Source organism: Dreissena polymorpha, chromosome 4, assembly GCF_020536995.1.
Source record: "Dreissena polymorpha isolate Duluth1 chromosome 4, UMN_Dpol_1.0, whole genome shotgun sequence".
Lineage (NCBI taxonomy): Eukaryota > Metazoa > Mollusca > Bivalvia > Myida > Dreissenidae > Dreissena > Dreissena polymorpha.
Window position 1 is genome coordinate 72,691,769 of NC_068358.1, and position 11,418 is coordinate 72,703,186.

Genomic DNA, 11,418 nt, shown 5'->3' on the forward strand with positions numbered 1-11,418 from the left:
GCTGAAGAGACAGCAAGCAGAAGAGACAGTATTGGGATACAAGGAATCCGGGTTCGATACCCTAGCTCTTTGCGAATAGATTCCTTGGTTCTTTTACGTGTCCTTTTAAGTGTATAGCACCGATACACGCGAGAATTACCTGGGTTTCATACCAGTACATATCTAGTTGGGTGGGAAACACTTGAAGCATTTCTGAAATTTCCAGTGCCCCGGCCGGGATTTGAACCGGGGACCTCTGGAATGGTAGACCAGAGTGTTACCACTCGACCACCGCACCACCCCAAATAAATTTGTTATTTGATCCTTTTAAAACAGTCAACCGCATCATACAAACATATTTATAGGCTATTAACTGTGACACGGAAATAAATTGTCTGAATCCTACGGTTTCATATTCGCATCATTGTGAAAGTAATGCTACTACCATTTAACTCATCTTCGCCGCATATTTGTTTAAGTTGTTGTGTAAGGGGTATATTACGTTTGCAATAAAACGTATTTGCATTTGATGTATACTGATTTGCATGAAAAATCATTATTTGAATAAAATTGAAAGTGTATTAAATTTGATACAGTAAATACTTGAATACCCTTCATATTTAATATCATACGAAACTACACACGTTGTTTTGGGACCTTTATAAGGTCGCACGTGCATGCATCAGACGTCTCTTTTTTTGATGAAAATTGATAGCAATCAAAATGAGCTTTTTTTAAATTGCAGAAACACCTTATTGATAATTTGGACGGGATCTATTGTTGCACCTGCATTTTAGCCATCATTACTACCTACACATTCTCAGTTTGCTAAAGTGTTCTGGTTATATACTGTATTATCTTACCTCTTACAGAAAACGCGTTTTACATTGACTTAACAAGGTCACATGGCTGCTAACAATGTATTTTTGATAAAAGTTCAGTAGAACATGTACTTCATATAAGGTTAGAAACGTTAATTGACTTTACGGGACTAAACAAGACGACGTTATAAAATACAATTTGCCTACTTTTTTCCTATTCTTACGTTTCAAACTTCAGAAACAACGGTGAACATGAACAAGGTTTCTAAGGATGTGATACTGGGTCAAAAATGTATACGCTCTCGCCCAGTGGTAATGTTCCGAAACTTTAAAACACATACCGGGAAAGTAAGAAACCATGTTACCGATATTATTCATCTGTCAAATCTTGTAAAATAATTAACTGGGTTTACATTTCAAGTGTATGGTTTTTACTTAAAAGGCCACTTAATTGTGCACACACGCTTATCTTAAACGCACACCGTTTCTTGTATCATATACAATGGTGCGCTAAAATAGCACGGAAGTTTAGAGTTCACAAATAATATCCTTGCATTTAGGGACCATCAATTCATTCAGTGCAAATAACGAAGCTCAAATTTGTCAATTTGCATCCATCCATATATAGGGCTAAAACCAGAATTTTGAAATTCATGTAGAGTGAAAATTTTAGTGGTTGCTTAGCTTCCTGATACTAGTTTTGCACAGTCGGTGAACAACAACAAAATACAAGACCGAAACCGGAAACGGGTTTAAAAAGGAGACAAAACAAGTTGATTAACTGCGTGTGCAAAGGAAATACACGCGTAACGAATCGCTTAACATCTTTAATTAAAGCTAAACAGAAGGTAAGGTAAAACTTTGACATATTATTTTTACGTAGGTAAACGATATTTTCAATTAATACACACGTGTTTCGGAACCAAAATCAAATGCTCTAAATGAACACCTTTATGCAAACATTTCGTCGCCTCTTTTTTATATGGTGTAAATGAATCTTACAAAAACTGTTTCCGTATTATAATGAAATTCCATCTTAATGAATTATTAAAATGAAAATTCCCGAATATTTATACTTGTCCAACACTATATCGATGAACCATTGGATTTCCAGTCAATCTGATACTAACTCAGTCACGAATTGTTGCTGCTTCATGCAGCAGACCTTGCATGAACATTCCTTCATCCTCAAATTTATTTGAGCTGTTTTCATATTGATAAGTCATAGTCCCTTTTTCTGGCATATCCCATGTAAATTAATTTGAAAACACACCCATTTATTGCGTAAATATTATGTATACTGTATTTGTTAACAAAAATATGATTAAACTAGTAGAGCAACACAAACTGCTGCCGCCACAGAAAACATGGTTGCAACACGTTAAAGCCTTTCTTATCTTCAAAGATTACGTTACAAAAATATGTAATACAGCTTTTTTAAAGATAATTTAATGTATGCTGATTATACACATCTTTGTTTGATTAATACTCAAGAATAAACGAACTAGCAGAAGTGGCTTTCGTGTTCGATTAAGATGCTTTATGTTTCTTTACTGCTGCAATATTATAACATCCCTTAGTTTTACAGTTGTCATGTAAACAATATGGAATTGTTACTTGTAATTCTCAAAGAAAGTTAATTGTCTCGCTAAAAGTGATTTAGTTAGCACTTTTAGAGTATTAGATATTTACGGAATGTTTCTTGTAAAATCCTGCAAATATATTCGGCTTGTTTCTCTGGCAGTGAATGAGAATTTCATTAGCGATAATCTCCTAAGAATACGGAGGGAAAGTGGTAAGCTACGTCAAACGCAAAGGGAAATCGGTAACATCGGTTGTTTCCAGTATATAAAGGCTTTCAAATTTACAAGTCATGTCAACCAGGTCAGCACCTAAGGTAGTCGTGAAGACTAAGCGATGACGTGTGAATAAACCCTGACATACACACACAAGTTAGGTGACTTTTGCGGATGCGAGCGGGATAACATCTGAAGAAAAGGTACGGTGCTCTAAAGAACTGGTCTCTTGAGCATTTCGGGTAATTAAGTTGAATTCTAACGGAGCTGCCCGGGCTGCTGAGTTCCTGTTGCATCTAGAGAAGGTCTTCAGAGGGTTCGAGTCTACGGAAGTCATACAAGGGAGTGACGGGAGCTTCACAGAGGGCTTGGTGAAGGGTAACAGCTTAATTAAAGTTGGAAGTAATTTAGAGACGAAGCTTTGTGTAGGCAAAGTTTCCATGTTTGTCGCATTGTTCATATGCGTGGCGACTCGATAGTTTGTTAGTTTTCTAATCAAAAGGCAGGCTTCCTTAGGAAAAGCATTTATTATATTGTATTTAATGGGTAAATGGTCTTCCGATGGCTTCGGAAGGCACATCTGGTTTTTGAGGTCGCGCACATAGCGCTCGGTGGCGGTGTCAGCAAGTCGGCCGCTCGCGTTACTCTCTACTTTATTTAAACGTTAACTTTTTGAGTGATGCTTTAAGCGATAGGCGCTTCTTTTTTTAAAAACTATTGTGTTTAGTAAGCTTGCGTTAGCGTTGGTCATTTCACTTGATGTCGAAGAATGTTGTCGCTTTTTTCCATGCGAGCACGTTGCTGGCCGGGTTTTGCGGATTTTTTGTTTCGACACACATACGTATGTTATATAGTTAAATGTTTAAAGAATTAACAAATTCTAATCTTACGGTTCTTGTTGCAGGTGCCCGTGGCGGGAACGAGGAGTTTGAACTTCATCCCCAAGATGGCTGGTTCAACAATCTCATACATCCGGACTGGGGAGCAGTAGGTGGGTGCACCTAATAGAACCTATTTTAGGGAAGAGAATTTGTTTCAGGCTCCGCCTTACAAAGTGTTAAAACTACGTAACATAATAAAGACCGACACATTGGGAACCTCATAAAGGCACGTGATCCTGCAAGCTGATTAGTTAGGATGCTAAACCCGACGCACGTACTCGGTGACTGATTGTTTAATAGATTGTGTCATAGAACCTTCGGTATTATTAATGTGGCTAGTTTCAAGTGGTATTGGTACTTAAATCAGCTTATATGGAAAACACATTTCAGTAAACGAGTTGTAAAGATGAAGAGGGTTTTAATGCATACTGACTTATGAAATATAATTTTAATTTTTCGCAAACACCATGGCATTGCAAAGTCACACAGACATGCGATATCAGGTTTTAATTGTTTCAAATACGCACTTTCTTCGTAAAAGTCCAGTTGCGTACAGTGACGGGGTGCACATGCCCTCGGGTCAGGACCGTCCTAACCCATTCGAGATCAGCAGGGAGGGGCACCATGGCCCCGCGGGACTGGGCTCACTCAGGAACCGGACGGCGTTCATGGTCTTCTTTGGTAAGGTGATAAGTAAAGTCTTTAGTTATTCATAATATTGTTGCCGGGTGGTGAAAAGTGTGCGGCAAGTCCGGGACTCGAACCCGGGACACATCGCTTACAGGGCGAGTGCTCCCCTGCCAAGTTGGAATTCGTACTCGAATTCGAGTAACATGGAACAGAGAAATACTGATCCCGACAAATCCACGGACAAATTATATGGGGAACTGTACCCGCCACATTGTTACCGGGTGGTGAAAAGTTTGCGGCCAGTCCGGGACTCGAACTCGGAACACCTACAGGGCGAGTGTTCTCCCGACTGAGCTAACCGGACCGCCACACATCCTGTCACCAATCCCGCTTAAGTTCGGTACCGTGACAATATGATTGTATTTTGGACATATTCACTATCTATATACTCAATATTAAGTTTTGAGGTGTTTAGTAAGCTTTTGAATATGATACAATTTACACTGAATCATCATTAAACACGTCATGTTGCTCACTCTCACTCTCCAAAAAAATAAATATTTAATGCCTTGTTTCACAATTATAAAACAGTTGTTCATATATATTTCAAGGCATTGTTCGGGGGTTATGTTATCCGTTTTCTAGTAGATTTCAAAATATCGATATATGTTTCATTTAAAAAAAAACAACATATTTTAAACCCTGTTCTACAGGTCAACAAGTGGTGGATGAGATATTGGATGCTCAGACGCCCGGATGTCCCCGCGAGTTCTTCAAAATCCCCGTGAAGAGCTCGGTCACTCCGCAGTTCGACCCGGAAGACAAGGACACCGTCGAGGTACCGGTGTTTTGCTCCCGATACGATCAACGCACGGGACATTCTCCTAATAACCCCCAGCAACAGGTGATTGTTTCAATAATTGTTTTTTACATTGTTCGCCGTTTTTAACAGTATTACAGTCATATCACGAAGATCATTTTACAAACTCACACAAACTCTCTTTTAAATGGTTTTCCAATAGAAAGTTCACATACTTACATGTATGTCCTTGACAACTGCTCTATTTGAATCAAACGGTGTGTGAAGAGGGGGGGGGAGGTCGTACGCATCATTTGATTACCAAATACCACACAAGTTGTTCGGAATCGAACTCGCGAACCTTGCAGGTGAAGTCTATCCCTTCACCACTCTACCATCCTCACCTCACTAACAGTTGCTCGTTGACTCTGTGCGCGCAATGGTAGTAGAACCCATTTGCTTATTTTTCCTCATAAAGTCTGTTAACGCTGTCAGCGTTTTCATTGATAATTTCACGAGTCTTGCATTCTTTTGCGCATTGAAGTACTGTTATCATAAACCTAATTCTAAAACAAATAAAGTGCATTTAACAAGGCCAATGCATGCAAACAGTTTGATAGAGACGCACCACTCATCTAGTATAACTAATTGATCAAAAGGTTCAAGAACCGGTTCGAAAAGTATTCTCAAAGTTTATGACAGCAACTTGTCTAAAGTGATTAAACTCTCAAAATGACGTTGTATGTTTAAAACAGTTGAATGGAATTACGCCATACATCGACGGCACGCTCATGTACGGTACCAGAAAAGCATGGACAGACGCCATCCGGGAACTTAGCGAGAAGAACAAGGGGCGGTTGAAAGCGCTCGACCCCTCAGTTCCGGTTAAGGATAGTTTTCCGGCGCTCAATACTATCCGTCTGCCGTTTGCTAACCCGCCGCCTCCCCGGGAGCACGTTCTGAAGCCCGTAGAACGTTTCTGGAATGAGTATAATGTTGAATAGTACATTCTCTTTTTTAATATTTTCATTTCAACCGACCTCAGTTTCGTCCGTTTCTTTCGTGCGACAACCTTGTATTTTTTGTCACCGAACGAATGTGAAATACCCTAAATACTTTCCGCACATTCCGCTTATCGCCGTTGTTAATTATTACCGACAGCAATGAAATTATGGTATAAGTCCACTTAACAAGTTATATTTCTTGGAGATATCATATTAAAAAAATCCTTTACTGAGCTTAACCCTTACATTATACCGCTGAAGTAGGTTTTCTAATAAAAAACACACTATGTAATCATTCGTTCGTTACCTGTGTCATACGCTCACTGAAGAGTAGATCTTCGTGAATCGTGTATTTGAATTGCAGGTCATATCATTTCATCAATTTAGTTTTACTTGAGTTTATTTAGAATAAACAATTAACACGACGCCTTGATATATATATTCATTGTGTACCTGATATGTCCACAATACCGGTATGTCCGGGTAATAAGACATTGTTCAGTCAGCTAGCTCAGCAAAAATATTAAAGATTATGGTCAGTTGTAAATTATCTTCACTGAAGGAGAACGCTGTCCTTACACTAGACAGAGTTATGAGTTTACAGCAAAAGCGCGTTTAAATCTGCAAACTCTCATCAGAATTGATATGTCCATAAGCATTGTCGATTTGCTACCGATAATTGCTTAGTTAGACTTGAAGTAACATTAATACTAAAAATCAACGAATATTTCGCAAAATATTTCGTAAAAAGTAACCCATAAAAACAGTGTTCCTTTTAACCATAGCAAAAAGTTCAACGTTAAATGTGATTTGATAACATAGATTTAACCAGATAAAATGCGCGTTTTTAGTATATTTGCGTTTACGCAAATATACTTTAATAATACCGTATTTCAAAAACACTGCGCAAATCGGTTGGCCTTTTTGATGCCTTACCAGATTTTGGGCAGACGGAATATACATTTAACATAGCATTTTGTAATTCTTACAATTTTTCACTTAAAAGCGTTTTTCTACCATTTTCCTCCAAAAATATTGCATACACCATTTTCAGCGAATTTTTCTGAGACCGTTTTAAGTGAAAAAACGTTATTAGAAACTGAAACAAATTTTGTTCGTAAAATAATTTTAGAACTACGGGCTGGAAGTAACCCGCCCACGTGATACCAAAAATGGCCGCGCCCATGAGAGAATGTCATAAATCGGCTTGTTTAGCTATTTAGAAACTGTTATTTTCGATATATGAGTTATGTATTCACTAAATATCGCTAATGACTACAATGGATGGAATTCGAAGGATATGTTCGATGTGAATGAAGGACTTTCTGGATCTTGACAGCTTGACACGGCAAAACTGGCATACTGGTATTTTTAGTTATCAATTTAAATCACATTTTGCTGTATAGATTTTATTCGAGCATTTATTGAATGACTATGATACCCGATATCAACATATCATATGGGATTTGCAGACCACCAAGCTGTCCTGAAATTCAACATTGATTACAAACCCGTTACTGGTTTGTATTCTTTCTTCTTTCTATTTTTACAGTAAAATGAACTGTGCCACAGTAAAAGACACATTAAGGCGATTGTGGCCAGTTTGGATCCAGATCAGCCTGCGGTCGCTGGAAAGCTGTTTGCTTAAAAGCGGTTTTCTGACAATAACACATAGTTTAATTGGATACCGATTTGACTGCGTTTTTTGTGACCTGGCTCAAATAATAGAATTGTCATTAATCAAATGATTTTATTTCGAACATTAATCAAGTGCTTTTTTCTGGTCCCTCGGGATCAATGACTCCAGCGCTTTCGTGTTGATAATTGAATACTGCTTAAGGCGCTGATAGGGGGCATGAGAGATGTTGCACCTTCCATTATCTCTCATGAACCGACTCAATAAAACCGAGTCGACAATATATGACTTAAGTTTTGGTTTGGTTGCTCTCGAGGGAATAAAGTATAAAATTTCCTTTTGGTGGAAATGTTCAATTTGAAATCGGGTCCCATTCTAAGTAAGTCTATATGAATATATTCTATTGGCAAACTTCCCACTTGACAACCTCTTCTTCGTAAACGCAACTGCAGACGACGATTCATTGAACCAAGTAAAAATTTTAATATTTAACCAGATAAATGAGTGGTTAATTCAGTTAAATCATTATACGTCATCAAAAATGTTTTGATTTATAAGATTCTAACAATATGAGCGTTGTTTTCATCCCCCTTTAAGGCTTTTTACTACCTTTCACTTTGTTTACAACTGTCAAAATAGGCGATTACATCATTGACCTTGCCCTGTGTTCTATTTTTATCTTGATGGATTAGGTTGCAAATAACTAAGTTGTTTTATGGTAAATTCGTACTAAAGCCAACTCGTAACTTGGTAACATTCTGCTTTCAACCACTTGTATTAAGAATAATTTTATTCATAAATATAATACATCTATTTAGATGTTTTTATTATTTCTTTTTAAAAATGACACGAAGCAAATCTTATAAATACTCAGTGCTGTACAAGCAGCAGTTAGAGAAGTCATGTTTGTTCAAAGTATATATAAGTATCTTTCGATTGAATGAACAAAATATATAAGTAATGATTATCCACGTCAGTTGCTAAGTAAATAAATTTATTTTACCAGTTTATGTATGGGTATGCAAACGTCTGATGGCTTTCTTTAGTGAACGTTCAATAATTGGTTCCAAACGGGTTGCAAAATGTAAACAGAACCAACTTTATTTGACCAACGGTAAGGTCGAGTTATTTACGCTTGTTTTCTTTACATTTTATTGTTTCAGAAAGAGTAGTCTTTTACCTGAAATATCAGCTTAAATTAATTTTAAAACATGAAACAGTTTGAAAAATTAAATAAAATCGGCAAAAAATCGTTCGAGAATTGGTACCTTGAGGCTAACATTTACTTCAGCAGCAACTTTTCTCTATCTTGCAAATATACTTTCAACACCATCGGCGCTCTCGTTATTCATTAGAGCTACGTCATGCTTCCGAAGCTGCCCGAAGCCAGTCTGGCGTTCGCTCGTTAATGTTCGGATATCGTAGCCGGAGATTCACATGAAATATATTATGACAAAAAATATATATAAATAAGCATTTTGTATCGCGTTAAATCTATGTTAGCAGACCACATCAAAGCGTTGAAAGTTTGGATATTGCTTTAAGGAACATTAATTGTTACGTGTTTTATTTTTCGAATTAGTGTACGAAATATTCGTTGATTTTGAGTATGTATGTGTTGTAAAGAAAAATGATATTCTTTCATAAATTCAGCTCTATGAGCACTAAATATCTTACAAAACAACTATTCGAGTACAGACAAGCGCTATTTAATATCCGAGGCGAATCTTCACCGAATGGGGTTATACCAGACACATAAGTACTTATTGAAAGTATAACCTTGTGAACTTGTATACAGTTTATAGAGAATACTAGGTTAGCGTTGAATACAGAGAAGTTTATGTTGCGAGGCTTAGAACGCCGGGAGCGCGAGCCTTGGCGAGCGCTTTCGGTGTTCGAGCCGAGCAACATAAACTTCTCTGTATTCAACGCTAATCCTAGTATTCTATTTAACCCATTTGATTTTTTTCAACGTGAAATTTAACATAAATAGATCTAATAACCTTAACAATAATTTTAATTCAGTCTTAAAAGCGCTTAAAATCTAACGAATGTAACCATGCGTAGTGATATAAATGTATTTGTTCTGGTACGCAAAATAGTCTTTAAAAAATTCACACACAAACTGTAAAACAAGTAAAAATATCACCATATGCCTCGATTCAATTTTACGCAGTATCCAAATTGTAACACATTACGACCGCAAAAATAATTTTACTTTACTATAATCCATTTATTTTCGAAAGAAAATGATCAAAATCCAATATGGCGGCGATTGCTTCCTGACAAAATGATGTCGATGTCAACATACATGTACACCGTCGACGACCTTGACAATTTCGACGAGTAAACAGACAATTGCAGCGACTGACACTTTATTTGACCTAATATACAGGGCAATACGTTTTCCGACTTCGGACGACGAATTTAAGTACGCGCAGAAAGTGTTTTTTATGCAATGTTATGGGTATGCCGTGTGTGATCAGATGCATCGATGGCGTCCATGTTAAAATCATTTTCCCGAGAACAGGGAACGACAAAAGAACAAGAAAAAGCAAAACACGTTCGAACTAGTATCTTACCTTTATTTATCCTTTAAAATCCATCTAATAATCCATTTAACTCAATAATTGACGATTTTGCATCTAGGGTCTTTAATAATTCTTTTAGCATAGTTAAATAAAGACCCTTATGCCATCCTATCACTATATTCAAATGAGTTTACGAACTCAATAAACTTTCTTCTTCGTTACACGCTACGTCATGTACTCTACATTACTGCTGTTAAAATGAACCGGAGCAGTTTATCAAATAATAGCCGTTGGTAAACTCGGTTGCATTTGCAGATTTCTGCATACAAACATAATTATGTTTAAACTTGCAAACTTTTTTATTTGTCTATGGTAAATGCGTTTATTGCAATCGTAACACTTCGTCCATCTCCGGATTCTCCGTACAGAGTAGACTCGTACCTAACTACCAGCCATCTTGGCTTTGATACACCCAACGCGTGATCCGCCTGCGTTATAAGGCGATATACTACGCATAAAAATAGTGATGCAATACATAGAGGGTAAACGCATTATTACCATTCCAAATCATTTTCTTTTTATTTTTTTATGCAAAAACAAGCAATTGAATTATATATAATTACATAATAAATGATAAGTTGACTTTTACGGCAAACGGTATATTGCATGGTATTGTTTACATTTCAGAGTTAAAATGGATTTCAAGTCTGATCTAGAATATGCGACGAGCAAGCTGAAGATAGAGTTTAGTTTTAGCGACTACCAATTGAAAGCCCTAAAGAGTCTTTATGATTTGAAAGATACGATCGCAGTTCTTCTAACTGGCTCAGGAAAAAGCATTATTTTTCAGGTAGTAAGATGTTTTCGCGATCTTTACCACAATTGTTATTTTGTGTTGATTGACAATAAACAATTTGCTAATTCCACACCTAGCGATTATTCATAAATATATCTGACTGTTTATTATTCATAGATTTCTGAGTAACTATGGACACATTCCTAGTTTACAGAATGAAAAAAGTTGAATTTTCTGATTGCATTTTCCAGTTCATTCAAAAACCGTGTTATAAAATAAATTAAATATGGATTGCTGGAATTACGACAGAACAACATCATATTTGTAATGTGTCTTGTTTTTACAGGGGTTCAGATTTCTGCAAAGCGTTTAACAGACTTGGAGACCTGACATGTTTGTTTCCCAAAATACCTCACTTGGCACTTACAGCGACAGCAACACCAAATGCTATAGAAAACCTTATTGAAAGCCTCCAATTCAAGAACACGACAAAAGTATTAGCCAACCCTGACTGCCCTAATATTTTTTGGGGAAAAATAAGAAAG

The 11,418-nt window shown here is 36.9% G+C and overlaps 1 long non-coding RNA gene across 1 annotated transcript; it reads left to right on the plus strand.

Annotated features, from left to right (window-relative positions):
• The first annotated feature begins 10,511 nt into the window (after window positions 1-10,511).
• LOC127879744 (uncharacterized) lies at window positions 10,512-11,418 on the plus strand. Its single transcript, XR_008049228.1, has 3 exons — window positions 10,512-10,619; window positions 10,765-10,927; window positions 11,220-11,418. It is a non-coding gene; the product is annotated as an uncharacterized LOC127879744 (long non-coding RNA).